The 19,713-nt window shown below is 35.6% G+C and overlaps 1 protein-coding gene across 2 annotated transcripts in view; it reads right to left on the bottom strand.

Annotated features, from left to right (window-relative positions):
- The window catches only part of GALNTL6 (polypeptide N-acetylgalactosaminyltransferase like 6), a 1,250,255-nt gene that overhangs the window by 286,797 nt on the left and 943,745 nt on the right, over window positions 1-19,713 (bottom strand). The gene's annotated exons all lie outside the window — the stretch shown is intronic.

Genomic DNA, 19,713 nt, shown 5'->3' with positions numbered 1-19,713 from the left:
CCTCTCCCTTGTATTCTATATTTTGCAATTGCCAAGTCCTCTTGATTCTTCTTTCAAAATTCTCCTTGCCTTTGATTTCACTGCCACTAATCTCATTCAAGCTGATTTTATTTTTTTCCTAAAATATCTTTAAAATGTCTTTTTTTTAAAAAAAAAACCTCAAGCCAGCACATTGCTGGTTCCAGAGCAATGTCTCTGAATCACTGCCTTGATTGTGCTACTCAACTACTCTAACACCTTCAGTAGTTCCGTAGGCTTAGATTATGAGATTGCCAGATGAATTGCGGGTTTCCAAAATACATTTGAATTCAATATTTTCATGGACATACTTATAGTTTAAAAAGTTTATCATTTGCTAAATCTGACAATCCTACTTTAAATATATTCTACACTGTGCCTTTGCTCAACTGCTTATCTGTTTGTGGACCAGCAAAAAGGCTATCCTTTGAAGGAGTCAGCTTCCTCCAAGCAGAAGTATCTCTCTCTTGTCTGAACTCCGCTGAGACAGGAACAATACAGACAGGGTGGTCACAGCAGAACAGAAAATTCCAAGCAGCAGTTTCACATATCTAGCAAGTGGAAACTGTTGAAGTAGCTGCACAAACAGCTGATAAGACTCTAAAAACCCAGGGTGTAGGTCAAGTTGGCTAAGACCCACTGGACCCACCATGGTACTGGATTTGACCTAGGTTTCTTCTAAGACATCAGTAACACACAAGTCACACACCCACCAGTGTCTTGACAGTTCCAGGCACACTCATATTTGGTGTAAAAATGGGTGGCACCACAAGTCCAAGAAATCACCGTTTTCCAGGAATGTTTATAAATATTCTACCCTTTAGTTAAAGACACCCATAGAGGTAGCAGCCCCAAACCCCCTTGCATGAATCTTTCTTGAGTATACCCACACTCCTCTTTCTTGAGTGTGTACTTTTCATTTTTCAATAAATCTCCATACTTTCACTCTTTTCTAACTCATTCTTGAACTCGTTCTCGCAATGGTGTCAAGAGCCTGGATACTGGCTGAGGTCAAGGTCCCACCAGCGTTTGGGGACCTCCCATACCCCACTTGTATCACTGTGGCTCTTGATTTGTACTTTACCTACTCTATTTATTCCACTCTAGTTTACCTAATTGTAATTTGTCTGCCTCTTCTCTCTTCTGTTGATTGTAAGTTCCTTGAGAACAAGGGTCCATGTCTCTATCATGTTTATATACTTCCAAGGGTAGCATTGAGTTTTATACATATTAAGCATTGTATAAATTTGAATAATGCCAATTCAATAAGCATTGAATAAATCAATAAAATAGCATAGACTTCAGCCTTTTAACTCTAAAAGGGAATTATCCTTTCTCAACATTTAGCATCTATCACTCAGAAAGAGAGAGAAAAATGCCTAGGTGGGGGGTATGTGTTAAATGTGAGAATAATACCTAGCCTTCTTTAGACCTCTTTGCATTCTGTTAAAATAATGAGTTCTTGGCCAGGTGCAGTGGCTCACGCCTGTAATCCCAGTACTTTGGGAGGCTGACACTGGCGGATCATGAGGTCAGGAGATTGAGATTATCCTGGTCAACATGGTGAAACCCTGTCTATACTAAAAATACAAAAATTAGCTGGGTGTGGTGGTGTGCTCCTGTGATCCCAGCTACTTGGGAGGCTGAGGCAGGAGAATTAATTAAACCTGGGAGGTGGAAGTTGCAGTGAGCTGAGATGGAGTCATTCACTGCACTCCAGCCTGGACAACAGAGCCAGACTGTCTCAAAAAAAAAAAAGAAAAAAAAATCAGTTCTTGAGTATCTCAAAAAACAACCATAGAATTATTTTCTTCTTCATGAGAATGTTATACTTATATTTCTAGTTTTACTAGAATTTTAAACTGCCTTAAATAATGTAGGAAGAATTTCAAAATACTAGATTTTCCATTAGTTAAGGGAAAAAAAGGTGATGTGGCCATGGGTAGTTGATGTGCAAGGCTATGTGGAGGAGTGGGGAGTCGCACGGCTTGGACATTTGAAATGCTACGTGCAACACAGTAAAGTTCTGAATGTTGTGGGTGTGGATTTTATTTCTGCAAGGCTTGCATTTTACACTTCTTCATTGTATACCTTGGTACATCCAAGCGAGCTGTTCTGTGAAAACATCTGGCCTCTGTGATATATTTTCATTCATTTTTCTATCAGGTTATATTGAGTTTTCTGGTAAGTGTTCTTACCACTGTATTCTCATTTCAACAGATAAATTGCATCATTTTGGTTGTTTCTGATCTGACACAAATAATATGTTGAAAGGCAGCCCAGTTTAATCCTTTGTGGACAGGTTTCACTGGCTCCCATTCTTAGGCAATATTCTTTAGCTCTTATTTATTGACTATTTTTCAAGAACTTAGATGCAAACTGCATAGTGCTTAAAAAGCAATGCCTAGGAACATCGTTCTGGGTTCTCACAGCCTCATCAGTATGTAAATCATTGAGTAGAATACAAATGCCCCACCAGCAAGATAGCCAGAATGGAGTTTCTACCAATGCATATGGATGAAGGCATGGCTGATAAATTCCTTCTCCAAATAAGTTCTCTTGTTGCATTATTTATGGACTTTGAAAATGCAGGTTGACTCCTGCAGTAATTCATTGGCACTATTCTCCTCCTACTGGGGTCTGTGAGCTGTAACCTGATCCTTGGATGAAAAGCATTTATCCTTTCCTTGACAGCAAAATTGTTACTCTAGACCAGCAACAATTGCACTAAAAGAAATTTCTTTTGAGACTTTACAACCTTAGAATTTGGAAGGACAGGTGAAGGTTTTCCTGCTTTGGCTGCTTTTATGTATCTAGACAATTATTTAATGATGGTTCTCCATAGTCCTTTTTAATTAAAGTTGGATCTTTAAGGCATGTCGCCTTACTTGGACATTTAAGTAACTATTCTTAGTACTATTTAGTTCAGGTTCTTCTTCCCTCATTCTGTTAGAGAGACTGAACGCATCCAGAGAGAGCTACACTTGTTAAGCAAATTTAATGTAAAGCATAGACTTATTCAAGGAGCCACAAAAGGGAAAAAGACTTTTTGCAACATAGACTCGGAATGCATAAAATACTTCAAATAAGTGAAATACTAAGTTTTCAGGGCAGGATGATTGTCTATAAAATATCCAAAAATTTCACCTGGGAATGAGTACTTTCTTTTTGCCTAAAACCTAAAAATTCCCTTACAACAGTGTACAAAATAAGTTTAGGAATCGAAAGAATGTACTCAAGCTGAAGAACTGTTTAATAATTTGTACATGGAACAGAGGTGTGGAAGAGAGAGGCAATGGAGGAATTGGAAGGGAAACCATTCCATTTGCCCGACTCTTTAATGAGCTCTCCTGTTTCTTCATTCTCTTCATTTCTGCTATCATGTTATATTTGAATGCTGCTTGTAGGTAGTCCAGTCCTAGAGAAATTTATCCCCTTGAATGGTTTTCCTTTTTTTCTTTCTCTAATATCATTATCGAACCACAACTCTGAAATATGGCCTTGAAATGTGGTGTCTTTTCTTTTTTTTTTAACATGGTTATTTTATATCCTTTTTTTTTCTTTTCAGCAAACGTGATTTGTTGGGAAAGTTTTGTCTGAGAACTACCCTCATCCTTTGCTTGATGTATTTTGGGTGAGTATGAAGAGATACGTGGAAACACTCTATGTTCTCATTTGAGCTGTGTGGGAGAAGACTGAAGAGGAAATAGGTTAAGCAGGGGAGTATTAACACAAAACTGTCAACATCTAACTCACTCAAAAGCTGCATAAGAAATACACAAATTTTTATCACCCATCTATTTTCTGGTGCTACTGTAATTTCATGTAATCAGATTTTAGAGTGGTGAGCTAATTTTTGGACAATTAATGAACAAATGAATACACAGATTCTTTCAGAGTATGGACAATTATTTAATAATAAATGAATTAGGGCAGAATATCCAGCTCGGTGTGCTCCATAAGTGTTTACTCACTTCAGATGAATACGCAGTCAATTCCATGAGATATTTACCAAACAAGGACTTAGATGGATTATAGAGTGTTTGGGATTCATATAGTAATTTTCCTCTAAAATGCTGAAGAGCTATATAAACATGAAACTAAATTTTCTAATATATCACTTTTTTAAAAAGGTCAAGTTTTGGAAATATTTGTACTTCTCATTTTATATTTTGGGACATTTAATTTTCTATGTCACTGCAGTTGATCCTTCTGCATTCTCCATGTAATACAAATGTATTTCTCTCTTTCTGTGTTGCTGGTTTCAGTTTTGTCTTAATTGCCTCCTTAGCACATCCTCCTGAAGTGCCGTTGACCACGCTGTGATATACAGTTGAAAACTCAGTTGCTGTTTCCACAAATCAGTACTCAAGGGAAGCAGGGGGATAATTAATTCCTGGATTGCTATTATGCTAGTTCCAGAGAATGACAGCTTATTCCCAAGTCTCATCTTTTGCTTGAATATATGTTCTTTGGTGAATGAAAACTGAACATTGTCTTCACAGAGTTCTTCCTAAAAATCCCCAATAACACTTCTTCACAAGTAAACTTATTTTAAGGTAACTATGCAGGTCTTGTGGAATTAACCTTCAGTAGTCTATATAAAACAAACTATCTCTAAGTTCACTTTTTAAATATTTTTTTATTGTAAAGGAGCACATATAAGATAATTTGTAACTAGTGAGATAAATAGAAGAAACTCACATGTGATTCTATTTTTGAGACAGAATCAATGTTCACCTTTTGATTTTTTTACTTTCAGGTACACATACACACAGGATACTGTCATACTTTCTCATTCAACAATTGAGCATTTATTCATTTTACTGGTAATTCATCAAAAAGATCACTTTCAGAGTTTTTTTTTTTTTACTTTTACTTTATAACCTATGTATTATTAGGTTATGTCATATTTATTTCATCATTCTTTAATTTTAAAGTACATTTTTATTATAAAAATAACTGTACAATAATTATTATATATAACTAGTTTTAGCTGATTATCTCCTTGAGATAGATTCTAGCATGAAAATTATTAGGCAAAGGCAAAAACAAACAAATGGATCTCCAATTTTGATGTATATTTCCAAATGGTTTTTCAAAAACATTTTAATAATTGACTTTTTCATCTTGTCCAATAAATTATTTTCTCTCAATTTGTTAGAAAAAAATAACACTGGCCAGGTGCGTTGGTTCACGCCTGTAATCCAGCACTTGCGGAGACTGAGGCAGGCGGACCATCTGAGGTTGGGAGTTCAATACCAGCCTGACCAACATCGAGAAACCCCACCTCTACTAAAAATACAAAATTAGTTGGGCGCGGTGGAGCATGCCTGTAATCCCAGCTACTTGGGAGGCTGAGGCAGGAGAATCGGTTGAACCCAGGAGGTGGAGATTGCTGTGAGTTGAGATTGCGTCATTGCACTCCAGCCTGAGCAACAAGGGTGAAACTCCATCTCAAAAAAAAAAAAAAAAAAAAAGAAAAAGAAAAAAGAAAAACATAACACCTTGTTTGAAATTGCTCTTTTTTGATTATTAGCAATAAGGAATGTTCTTGATTTGTTTATTAGTCATTGATATTTCTTTGAATTTCCTGTTAATGTGGCTTATATTTTTAAAATGCTGAAATATTTATCACAATTCTTAGGTTTTCATTTTTATTCTAGGGCTATACAAAAGAGTTCACAAACACTGTGCTTTGTAGAAAGACTAAGCCGCTTGTTTAAGCACTGATATTTCTCTGATTCTAAGAGTCTGGTGAGATCACCCTTCTCATTAAAGGCATTTGTCAAATACCTGTGCTCAGCGTTAAAAAAGCTCCATAGATACAATGACTTTGCTGTAAGCATTTGAGATGTTGATTGTGAACGCTTTTGAAAGATGTTTATACCAGGTAATTATTCGTCTACTTAGTCCAATGTAATTGTCTATTTTAAGAACCCTTAATAGAAAAACTGGAATTTGTAAAATAAATTACAATGGAGTGATTTTCAAACTGGTTTCTTTCCTTCGAATTTTACTCTATGACTTAAAGGGCATCTAAATGTTTAAACGAAGTAGAAAATTAAAGTATCAAGTATTCTTTTCACCATCAGTGAGAAAATAAGACTGAGATGTTTTAATAAAAGAAAATGCCAAGTATAGCTGAATATTGCAGGTGTTGGACTTTCTATTTTCCTTACTTCACATTGTCTGATTACTTATAAGTAGATTTTACCAGTGCATTTGCTGTGATTCTCCAGTTTTGTTTTGTTTTTCCAATTCATGGCATGTGTACTTCTTGACTGTCTTTAGACTGTAAGACACTCAGGTGTAATAACTGTTTTCTTGTTCCTTAGTACCCCTCCTGGGTCTATCTTGATGTATGATGACAGTGCTCTGTGTTGGTAAATGGTGACTGATGTATATGCTACTCAAAGGAACCATGAGGGTAATTCATTTTTTTTTCCCCTGCAATGATGTCACTGGCAGCCATCATATGGCAGACTTGAGAGTTTTTTATTTAAGCAAAGAGAAATTCTTAAATTGTGAACCTCTTCTAATTTTTTTTAAACAAATATTTATCTTCCTTACTGGGAAAACTTGTTTTTCTGATCTTTGAGTCCTCCAAATATTTGGATGAATGCATAAATCAATGTTACTTTCATTGGGGATTTTTTATTGAGTGAGTCTGCTGTTTGAATGGATAATTTGAAGAGTAATTTTTATTCAACCTGGCTTTTCTTCTACTTCAAGAGTTAATTGTGGTATGATCAGTAGGACATGTTATAATGTGCAAGGATTCTATATAACTGCTTAACTGTGATTAATGTCACAAGATAAAATCAGAATAACATGTTAAAGAATATTCTATAATTTTAATCAACTCAAAAGAGAGCTGATGTAAGAAAGAGAAAGAGACATGGAGAAAACAGACTAGAAAAGGTAAAGACACAGGCTGGGAATTTTCCAAGGGCAATCTCATGTTGTTTCATGTTACTCTTTTTTTTTTTTTTTTTTGAGTTTGACACAGTCATTTTTCTTTGGCATAATAGTTATTTTTTGATCCCCCTTAACTAGCATTTATTTAGCAGCTTTCTGAATAAAGGCTAAATTAAATGGCATACAGCCAGTTTCATTAATGGAAGAACATTTATATAACTCAGTGTCTCAAGAAGTGAATATCTGAATCTGTCAGCCCCCTGTATTTGACTTTTCCCTCTTGTACCTCTGCAGTTGAATGAGCAGAAGCAACACTGCTGCTCAAGTATGCTTTTGCAGGCTATTAAAAAAATTAAAATCTACAAAATAAGAGTGCTCCAATTTTGTCCTTTGACATGGTATGCAGATTTTAAAAAATTAGATACATGACTTGAGCACAGAAGAATTTTTTTTAATTGGAAAATAAGTAAAAAGATCAGTGAACATTTACCCCTTCTTTGATCTGGCACAGTTTACAGTCCCTGGTGTCAAGGGCTTGCATTTAAAGATTTGTCACTTTGCACTGTATACTAGCTGGTTTGATCAGGTTGAAGATCCCAACATGTTTTCTGAGAAATGGGAACAGTGGAAGAACATTGTGTTAGTTCATTTTGACACTGCTATGAAGAACTACTGGAGTAGTTTATGGGTAATTTATGAAGAAAAGAGGTTTAATTTACTCACAGTTCTGCAGGCTTAACAGGAAGCATGACTAAGAGGCCTCAGGAAACTTACAATCATGGCAGAAGGTAAAGGGGAAGCAAGTATGTTTTACCATAGTGGAGCAGGAGAGAGAGAGAGAGAGAGAGAGAGCGAGAGAGCAAGGGCGAAGCCCTCACACTTTTAAACCATCAGATCTCATGAGAACTCATTCACTATCACTAGAATAGCATGGGGAAAATCCATCCCCATAATCCAATTACCTCCCATCAGACTCATCCTTCAACACATGGGGATTACAAATCGACATGAGATTTGGGTGAGGACACAGAACCAAACTATATCAAACATATAGACATCAAATAAACATTGAAAAAAGAAATGTCTTCTCTAGTAGCTTATCCCAAATCATATTCAATCTATAGTTTTCTGGACTCCGATTCTAGATTTTTAATATAATACTGATTACTTTAAATTGGTCCCTAAAGTGTGTTTTATAATAAATATTTCCTCCTAGGTTTGCAAGTGAAGCACACACAGTAGTATACATCCTACATAAAGTTTTCTTTATTCAGAACCAACACTGGTAGAATAATTTCTCAGATTTAAAAGAGGTCTAGGTGTAAATTCTGCAACTTGTACCACCTAATTTTTTTTTCCTGAAGGGCAAGTATTTATGGGAACAGGCTATAGAGGGGACAACATCATTGTATAATTTGGCCTATTCTTAGTTTCTCTAGCCAGGCCCCATTTATTCTCTCCCTAGATTTTTCCTTGTTCAGAACTTGTTCACTCCAAAGTTGCCTAATCAGGAATTGACTCTCTGTTTCTATTCCTTCTTCATTGAGCCTCTTTTTCTTACTCTCTCATCTTTCCTATCCGTTTAATCCATTGGCTCCTTATGTTGGTCACTGCATTTAGGAAACGATTTGGGTTACTTTGTCAATTTTCTCATTTATGTGGGCTCCTCCAACACCACCAATCACTAAAGGCCCTGGAGAGGCATGAGATGTCCTCCTACCCCTTGCCTGGTCAGGACCCACATTGTGGGAGTAGTCGGGGGGCGAGGGATCAGAGTCCTCCTGGAAGACAGAACTCACACTCTCCAGTGTGAGTGCAGCTGGCTGAGGGGCAGAGGTCAGCAGGGACCAGTGTCCTTGACCCTCTGCTTCATTTGTTGACAGTGGAGGTGGCTAGGAATTCACAGGCCAGGGCACGTTATTTCTGGGGCAGTTGTAGAGAAGCAGGACATCAATGTCCTTAAGAGTGAAAAACAACTCTGCTTAGCAGACAGGAGGTCATCACAGCAGAGTAAGCATCTCAGGGTAAGGTGGGAAGGTGAGAGCGAAGGAGCCAGGGGGACTTGTTTCAGAGTAGGTCTGTTTTTAAAAAATTTCAGGAGTAATTGTACTAATTACGACCATTAACTAAACCTCTGACCCAAGACTTTTACTTCTAGGTATGTTCGGTGTACATTTCTACAAGGAAATATTTTCAAGGCCTTTTGTAGCAGCCTCCTGTACATAGCAGGGTGATCCTAAAGCTGAGACCCACAGGGAGGAACTGGCCCACATCAGAGGTTCTGAGAAACCAAAGTAATCAGGTTCAGCCTACCTACAGAGTTCACTGGGTGGTTGACTGGCCCCATTCTCTCATCACAATGCAAGTTGACATAAGAAGAGGTCTGTGAGGTTAAAAAGACTATAAATATTTCAAAGAGTGCAGGATTTATGAGGAAAAACTATTCCGTCTCTCTGTAATATCCTAAGAAAGTCACTTCCCTAGTTCCTGTGTACCTGAGAGTATGGGAAACTGGCATGGGAGACAGCATAATGTTCATGGTTAGTGCTGCAGGAAGAGATGGCACAGTGAGGACACAGTCAGGTGGTGGAGATTCTGCACACATCCCCTGCCTATGGAAGGATACCCTAAAGGGTGGATGAAATTGTTGACTACAGTTTTACCCAAGTGACAAGAGACATTTTCAACTAAAGATCAGTGGTATGACACACATGATTGCATCCTGCAAGGGACCACTAGGCCTGAAGAAATAAAACTGTTCACATGGATCTGACCGGTAATAAGCCACAGCGATCCGTGTGATGACTGTTCCAGTTTGTAGAATTTGACTGCTTCCATCTCAATGGCCAGAATACGAACATGGTCACAACTACCTTGAAAAGGGCAGAGAATTTCATCCACCATGCACCCAAAGGAGAATTGGCTGATAGTGAACATTGGTAATTTCTAACTCATCTCCCTTGTTACCTGCACAGATGCAATTTCTGAGTGAATCAAGGGGCTTGGTAAGTGGGGGAGTTCAGGGACACTCTGCTTTCACACAGTGCCCTCTTCCTCTTCTTGTGGTTTCGGGTAAGAAAGTAAATAGAGGAGGCAGATGAAGGCTCGTAGCTACACCAGTGACACCTAATTTTACTGCAATGAGTTGAACCTCCCAGATTAACCGGTTATATGTATAATAGAGAGAATCAGGAAAAGCCTAAATATCTATTATTAAGGGAGTGGATTGATAAAATGTATTGTACTAAAACAGTCCCCCTTTGGGACTTTTATTGTCCTCGCATGAGAATGCATTCCAAGATCCCAGTGGATGCCTGAAACTGCAAATAGTTCTGAGCCTTATATATACTATGAGCTGATAATTCAGAGGGCTGCTACGTGACTAATAGATGGGTAGTGTTTACATCATGGATATGCTGGACTAAGGGATGATTCATGTCTTGGGTAAGACGAAGTGAAATTTTGTCATGCTACTCAGAGTGGTGTGCAATTTAAAACTTCTGAATTGTTTATTTCTGGAATATCTCATTTAATATCTTTAAATCACAAAAAGCGAGATAAAGAGGAACTACTTCAGCAACAAATTTAGATATATTGACAGGGATATATCTCAATTATGATATTGAATGAAATCCTTTCTTTTGTTTTTTGAGACAGAGTCTCACTCTGTCACCCAGGCTAGAGTGCAGGGGTGTGATCTCGGCTCACTGTAACCTCTGCCTTCTGGGTTCAAGCAATTCTCCTGCCTCAGCCTCCCAAGTAGCTGGGATTACAAGTGCTCGCTGCCATGCCTGGCTAATTTTTTGTATTTTTAGTAGAGACGGGGTTTTGTCATGTTGGCCAGGCTGGTCTCGAACTCCTGACCTCAGGTGATCCATCTGCCTTGGCCTCTCAAAGTGCTGGGATTATGGGCATGAGCCACCGCGCCTGGCCTAAATGAAAATTACTGTACAAAAAATTGCATAATAGTAAGTTCAGTGAAATATCTTTTATTTAAAATTTAAACATGTATACAATACTCTATACTTTTCATGAATATATAGATGTTTATGTGTATACAGGTGGTTGTGTGCATATAAAGATGGACTAGAAGTGTATGCCATATTTATGATACTGGTTACCTCTTGAGAGAGAGGGAAAAAAACTGCAGTGGGGTTGTGTGTAGGATGGAGGGAAACAATGCTTCAACTTTCTGTGAAATGTTAGAGTTCTATACCTTAAATTTAAATGCTTATGTAAAAAGTATAATTTTCCTCTTTCTTTTGTGTAAAATTCTAATGTGCTCACATAATAAAAAGAATCTCTAAATTCAACCCAAATCTCTTCTTCTCTCCTCTCTCCTATACCTATCTCTGTCTCCCTTCTCATTAGCACTGCAGAGCTGCTCGTGGGCATCTTCGTAGTTAAGGGCCTCTACTAAATCTTCCACAGATTTTTTTTTTGATCCAGGCAAACATCCTTTTGTTCTTCTAAAAAGTTATAGCTCAAACTAAATCTTACAATATTTTGCTTAGCTTCTCCAGATACTAAACTGCCTAGCAAACTAATCTAGATATTTCATTTTGATGAAAAATTATTGTATAATTGTGGTTATTCTATGATAGATCAAATTTTAAAGAATAATTATCAAAGATTTTAGGAAGTCCACATAGTGACAGTACATTTTTTTTTTTCTGTTTCAAATTGTGTTGCAACTTCAGGAGCTAACGGTTTTTAAAAATAAATTGGTAAATCTTGCAATAGTCTTAAAATGTTGATTTTTCAGTTTAAGAAGCCTAAGGCTTTTTCGTCAAGTGATATTGTCCAAGATTTATGTGAGAAAAACTTCATCACATAATTTTACATAACACTTTGAAAATAATTCAAAATAACCTAAATATTTAATGATAAGGGTGTGATTAAATGTACTCTATTCATGTTTTAGTCTGTTCTCATGCTGCTAATAAAGACTTACCTGAGACCGGGTAATTTATAAAGGAAAGAGGTTTGATAGACTCACAGTTCCACCTGGCTGAGGTGGGGGCCTCACAATCACGGCAGAAGGAAAAGGAAAAGCAAAGGCACATCTTCCATGGCGGCAGGCAAGAGAGCTTGTGCCTTTGTAGAACCATCAGATATCATGGGACTGACTGACTACCACAAGAACAGTATGGGGGAAACTGCCCCCATGATTCAGTTACCTCCACCTGGCCTGCCCTTGACATGTGGGGATTATTACAATTCAAGGTGAGATTTGGGTGGGAACATAGCCAAACCATATCAACTCATATGTAGAATCAGTAATTAAATTTTATTTTTAAGACTTTTTTGATTATGTTGAAAATATTCATCATAATGAAAATAATAGAATGTAGATGACTAAACTGAGTATATCATCTCAGTTTTGAAAGAAGACGTATCTTCACAGAAAAAAATTAAAATTATATGTATCAAAATAATTAAATTAATTTCATTTGTGGGCTAGGAGATTGCAAGTATTTTCTTATTTCATAGTTCATGGAGTTTCAAAATTTTTTTAAATGAGCATGGATACACAGTTTTATAATTAAAAGTAATTAAAAGTAAATTATGCAATACATTCAAATTATTTTTTAAAATCTTCATAATGTTGAACATAGTAATTCCAATTCTGGGACTATTTCTCAAGCAAATTATTCAACATATGGAAGAAATTACATTCTTGAAGTAATGCATTAAATAGTTTAAAAACATAATTGTAAAAAATATAAACCTTTATACCCCAAATTAAAGAATAACTAATTAAGCAACTTATGTTTCATTTACCAAATGGACATAATAGTTATTAAAAATAATTATTATGGGTTTATGTATCTATGTGAGATAACATTTACTATTTAATGTCAAGTAAATTTGAAGTGCAGAATTGGATGTATATTGCTTTAGGGGAAAAATGAAGGAAGTATGCCAAAATGCTAACCATATTGTTTGGGTGTGCTGAATATTTTTAACACATTTTAATTTATTTTTGTTATACTATTTATAATAACATTTAGTTTTATTTTAAAAAGCCCACAAGCATTCAGGCTTCTTGAATTTCCTGATAATTAGTTGTTCTCACAATAAGACAGAAAATGATTAATATATATTAGTTTTTTTAAGCAAATGGCGATTAAACAAGCTTACCAAAAATTGATTTATTATTTGTATCATTCACAATAGTGTTTTTGGCAAGTTCTCACTTGTAGGGTTTTGGCACGTTCCCACTTGTGGGCTTTTTTTTTTTTCTAAAAGTTTAAGTTGATATGGCTTACTTAACATAATTACTTGTTCCTCTTAGGGCCACTGCATAGTCCATTAATCTAACAATGCTGGTTTTCCACCTTGATTTTTTAATGAAACAGTTCTTGCAGGGTCATGAGAAGTACAAGCATGTGTGACTTTGTACCTTCCCAGTGAAACTCAGACAGAATAATTTAATGAGCCAAAGAGACAGTTGTTAGCAAAGTTGGTAGACAGAGCTGCTCAGATTAGAAGTGCTGCCATTACTTGTTCTAGCTGCTTTGTGCAGTCTTTCAGAAACACCAGATATTATAGACAGTGCATCAAACAGAACACTGGCTTTTGTATCTTATGGATGTGCCCACTGGCTGTCAATTGGGCATATGCTGTGCTGTGAAGTCTGAAAATGAGGGTCCAGGCTACACTGTTTTTATGACTTCAAAAGGCTCAGGAACATCTCCCCTCTTGTGGCATCACTTCCTGAAATTTTCACTGCCTTTCTTTGCAATTCAGATAGGATGGAAGGATTCTAAGGAGTGTCTAGCTCTGCATTCATTTTTTTCCTTTATAGCATCTCACATAATGACAGAGAAAGACTAGTGAAATAGTTGGTGATATTTTTAAGATCAACAATTTGTCCTATTAAGATGTGCTGATATTTTTTCCCCAGCACTTCTTAAGGCCACTGTTACCCACCACCTCAATATAAACATTTAACTTTGAGCCTTAACTCTTTGATCTAAACACCTACACTTAAAATCACAATTCTTTTTTTAATAATTTTAGTAATACCGAAAAGACTAAAGTCTCAATAGCCTTTGAAAAGTGTGTTAGTAACATTTTCTCACTCTCCTGTTTCATTCTCAGTGAAGGGCTATGCTAATTTTGTTTGTATCACTTACATACGCATAAAAGGTAAAATCCCAGTATAGAATCAGGTACCACAAACCACATATGCCTCAACAATAGCCCTTTATTATGTAAGATGCTTTGAAAGAACTGGGTAGTTTCAGTTCTGACATCACAACTCACCACTTCACAACCCACATATAAGATTTATAACTGAAATAGGACTCCTTTTTTGGAGATACACTCCTAGAACCCGGTCTACTTAGATAACATTGAGGCTCCAGAGTCAACTAAAAGAATGTGTTGCCAGCAGACTTACCCTAAGAAAATGGCTAAAGGAAGTACTCTAAACAAAAGGAATGAAAAAAGAAGGAATTTTGGAACATAATGAAAAAAGAACAAAGGAAAGAGCAAAAATATAGGTAAAATACAATAGACATTCCTTCTTTTGAGTTTTCCAAAATATGTTTGACCTTGAAGCAAAATTACAACAATGTCTATTATGATTCTCAGTGTATAAAAAGAAAATATTTGAGAGTATTATATTATAAATGGGAAAAGGCAAAGGAATGTAAAGGGAGGAGTTGCAGATTTGCAAGAGTGAAGGAAATGACAGAGTAAAACCATCCTGACATGAGAGCATTTTCCTAGAGGAGTTGAGTCTTGAAGGTTGTAGTGTGGGATTTGGCTCCTAGGAGGAATACAGTACCTCCTGATAGGTCATGCCAACCACTCTGGACAATAATGTTGGCATCATTTGAAGTGGCAGGTACAAATCCTGCCTCTGATTCATTTGTGTGTAGCTGAGCAAAGGAAAGGTTGGTTGATTTAAGAGAAATAAGGAATCTTGATTAGATAGAAGACTTCCTTTGTGAACCACAAACCTTAGTAAGTATTATTTTGAAGGTTGCTTCACATTTTTTCCTTGAAAAATATGTCTTTTACTGCAAAACTTTGTTGAAGTTGTGTTATTGAAGTACAAACTCAAAATTGAGGCTCTATCCACCCTCAACCCTGAACTGGAGACAAATATGCAGAATTATTACTTAATGGCATACTGTACCAGAAATCTGAAGACCTATAGCAGATTTAAAATTTTAACTCTTGTTATAAATTTTTAAAAGATTGTGAAATTATCAAAATGCACATGAATCAGGGAACACTAACTAAATCATTTAGTAATGCAGACATAATTTCAATAGACTGATCAATAAGAAAACTAGAAGCATTTCTTTTGAAGGATAGCAATAACTATTTAAGGATGTAGTTGAAAAAAGCTAGACCTTATTCACAAAATAACAAAACCGTACTAAGGAATGACGTAATTAAAAGTTTGAGTCTACAAAGAGTAAATATCAGAAATATTGTGAGAATTATAGAAGACAAGGAAAAATATATCATGTTCCTGGAAGGAAAGATTGAATAATATTAAGATGCTAATTCTTTTCAAATTAAGAGCTGTAAAGATATCTAGTATGAAATTGGGAATTAGATATCACCCTAGACCTTAGTAATATGATTGAAGATTTAATTTCAAAATAAACACAGCTAATATTATCTAAGGAAAGTTTAAAAAGAGGGATTTGGGGGGCTTAGGGACATGGGATTAACCTCCCAGCCACTTAAAATGTAGTAATTTTAAAAACAGTGTGTGTCATTTGTAGAATTGTGAAAACCAAAGTGAATGCTCAGAAATACATTCTCATATAAAGACTTAGTAATTTATAAAAGAATCTTCACACATAAATGGAGAGAGGAATGGATGTTTTGAAAACAAACGGTATTGAGAAAATTGGTTAGCTGAAAAAAATTTAAGTGAAAAATATCACCTATCATAATGCAACAAAGTTCACATGGTTTAAATATTATAGCTGATAATTAAATTGTAAATACTATCAAGATTAGGGGTATATGAGGATATTGTAGTTATGGAGGATGCACCAAACATAAACATAATAGAAGGTCTCAAAGAAAAACAGTGACATATATGATTACCTTTTTTGTGGTTATCTTTTAAAATTTTTAATTGACAAATAATGATTGTATAGTTTGAGACCAGCCTGGATAACATGGTGAAACTTCTTCTCTATCAAAAAAAAAAGCAACAAAAATTAGCATGGTGACAAATGCCTATGTCCCAGCTACTTGGGAGGCTAAAGTGGCAAGACCGATTCAGCCTGGAATATAGAGACTGCAGTGAGCCAAGATCGTGTCACTGCACTCAAGCCTGGGCAACAGAGTAGACCCTGTCTCAAAACAACAACAACAACAACAACAAAAGAAAATATGTGTATATGCATGCGGTACAATACCTGTATACATTATGGAATGATCAAATCTGGCTAATTAGCAAATCCATCGCTTCAAATATTTACCATTTCTTTGTGGTGAGAACATTTAAAATCCTCTCTTTTAGCTATTTTGAAATATACATTATTGTTAACTGTAGCCCTCCTGCTGTGTGATAGGTCACCAGACCTCCAGACCTTATCCTCCTAAGCGTAACTTTGTACGTGTTGACCAACTTTTCCCCTTACTGTATCTACCCCTAACCCCAGCCTCTGGTAACCACCATTCCACTCTCAACTTCTGTAAATTCAACATTTTTAGATTCCACATACAGCAGGCCCTGAAATAGCATCCTTTTCCATGTTGTTTCATTATAATGTTGATGAGAGCAAAAAAAAATCTATTCCTGACTGGGGCCACTGTCTGTCTGTGTGGAGTGAGTTTGCATGTTATCTCCATGTCTGTGTGGGTTTTCTCCAAGTACTCTTGTTTCCTCCCATATCCAAAGATGTGAACATTAGGTTAATTGGTGGGTCTAAATTGTCCCAGTCTGAGTGTAGGTGTGTGTGTGAGTGCATACTGCGATGGAATGGCCTCCTGCCCAAGGTTAGGTCCCGCCCTGTGCCCTGAGCTGCTGGGAGAGGCTCCGTCCACCCTCATCCCTGAACTGGAATAAACAGGTAATAATTATCTTACTTGTTTTTTATTAATCTTTCTTAAATGTATATATTGTTCACATTTATTTTAATTCTTAATATTGTAAGTGTTTTGGTCTTTATTTTGAAGCTTAACCTAAGTCTTGCTTATATTAAGTAATCTATAGTAAAATTGGTTTTGTTACATGTTGTTTCACTTAAAGTTGCAGTTTCCAAGAACCTGTTGACAACATTGTTAACACTAACTGTGTCAGTGAGCTTACACAGTGATTGTCTCTCTGTGCCTGGCTTATTTAGCTTAACATAATGTCTTCTGGGTTCATCTAGTTGTCACAAATGATGACATGTATTTTCCTGTGGTTTTTTTTTTTTTTGAAGCTGAGTAGCACAATTCCATTGTATATATATGCCACCTTAAAAAAATATTAATCATTTGATGGATATTTGGGTTTTTCCATATCTTAGCTATGGCGAATAATGTTGTGATGAACATGGGGGTGCATACATCTCTTTCCCATACTGATTTCAATTCCTTTGGTATATATCCAGTAGTGAGATTGCTGGATCATATGGCAATTCTTTATTTAGTTTTTTTCAGGAACTTCCATAACGTTTTTCAAAATGACTATACTAATTTACAAGACCATCAACAGTGTAAAAGTGTTCCCTTTTCTTCAAATCCTGGTCAACATTTACTTTTCATCTTTTTGATAATAGCCAGTCTGACAGACGTGAGGTGATATATTCTTATGGTTTTAATTTGTATTTTTTTTTTGATAATTAGCTATCTTGAACATTTTTCCACTTTATTGGTCTCATTTGTATGTTTTCTTTTGAGAACTGTCTATTCAAGTTCTTTGCCCATTTTTAATGGGGTTATTTGTTTTCTTGTTATTGAGTAGTTGGAGTTTCCTGTATATTTTGAATATTAGCCCCTTATCCAATATATGATTTGCAAACATTTTCTCCTCATCTATGGGTTGTCTCTTCACTCTATTGTTTCCTTTGCTTTGTAGAAGGTTTTTGTTTGAGGCAATCCTATCTCGTTTTTGCTTTCATTAACTGCCTTTTGGGGTTAAATTACTTGGTTAAATTTGCTCATAACTATTTTATTCTACTTGATGCTATTGTAAGTGGACTTTTTTCTTATTTTTTCTCTGACAGATTGCTGTTAGTATATAAAAATAATATTAATTGTGTATCCTGCAACTGTACTGAATTTATCAGTTTTAACAGCACTTTAGAGTTAGGTGGAGTCTTTAGGATTTTCTATATAGAAGATCATGTCAGCAAATAGAAACAATTTTACTTCATCCTTTCCTATTTTGATGGCTTTTATTTCATTCTCTTGCTTAATTGCTCTAGTTATAATTTATAGTACTATGTTGAACAGAAGTGGTGAAAATGGGCATTCTTGTCTTGTTTTTGACCTTAGAGGAAAAGCCTTCACATTTTCACCATTAAGTATGATGTTAGCTGTGGGTTTGCCATATATGGCCTCTGTTATATTAAGAAGCATTCCTTTTATACCTAATTTATTGAGTTTTTTAATCACAAAAGAATATTTTATAAACCCACATTACGTCCATTAAAAATCATAAGACAAAAGCTAATATAGAGAAATTTTTACAAATTAATAAAAACGGAGACTTAGAAACATTGAGAAAAAGGCCATTTACTTCTTAGATACTATAAAAATGGCTATATCCAATTAGAATATAAAAAAGTTCAGTGAACTTGATAACATTTTAATGTTTAATTTTCATACTTTGGTTACTAATATGTTTGAACACATTATAATAGGAATGATGATGACAAATAATAAAAACAAATTGGTACCACTGTTAGAACAACTACTATATACCAGGCATTAGACTATGCAGTATCTCACTTAATGCTCACTTTAAGGTTGTGTGGTAGATTTTTATTATCCTCATTTTATAGAAAATTGAGGCTTATAGAAATTGATTAACTTGCCTAACAAAACATAGCAAGCAATAATAATAATAATTGCCTACAATAATTTTACAATTAAATTGCAGGTTTACTAGGCACTTATTCCTCAAGCAATACTATAAGGCAGATGTTATTATTATCATTATAATTTATTATCTTGATTTTAATATGAGAAATTTCAGCTGAGAGAAGTATTTGGCCCATAGTTTTTGTAACATGATTGGTAAGCAGCAGTAATAGCATTTAAAACAAGAAATGTCTTAGTCCAAAACCCATGAAATTTTGACTCTGCCACATTCCATAGCTCACATTGACTGTGGATGATCTTAACATTGAAATCCCTCAGACACCCACAGCTCCCTTGCCTAAGTTGTATTTTTCATCTTATATTTGAATAATTTAGTGAAAGGTGTGGTTATTCAACCAGATGCTCAAGTCCAAAACCTCTCCTTCCACTCTCTCATCGCCTCTCCAATCTCCTGCTATGACTCCAATCTGTCAACTTTAATTTGGACTCTATCTCTTACATATGAATCCCATTCTTCCCATTGTGACCACTTCTGCCTTAGTTTAAGTCACTGTAATGTCTCACCTTATAGTTTCTTACTCAGGTGACCTTAACAAGCTTCTGTAACTCTTGCCACAGAAGTTTACCTCCAATTCATTCTTCACACTGCTGGTCAGATGATTCTGTGTTTTTGCCTCTACAATTTTATGGCTTATTTTTCTAATTATAAAAGTTATGTGTATATATATATATATGTTTTGAAAAGATAATAATTAT

This window comes from Nomascus leucogenys, chromosome 7b (genome assembly GCF_006542625.1).
Source record: "Nomascus leucogenys isolate Asia chromosome 7b, Asia_NLE_v1, whole genome shotgun sequence".
In the NCBI taxonomy this organism is placed as follows: domain Eukaryota; kingdom Metazoa; phylum Chordata; class Mammalia; order Primates; family Hylobatidae; genus Nomascus; species Nomascus leucogenys.
Note: the sequence above shows the minus strand (reverse complement) of the source record. Positions and strands in the feature narration are given on the sequence as shown.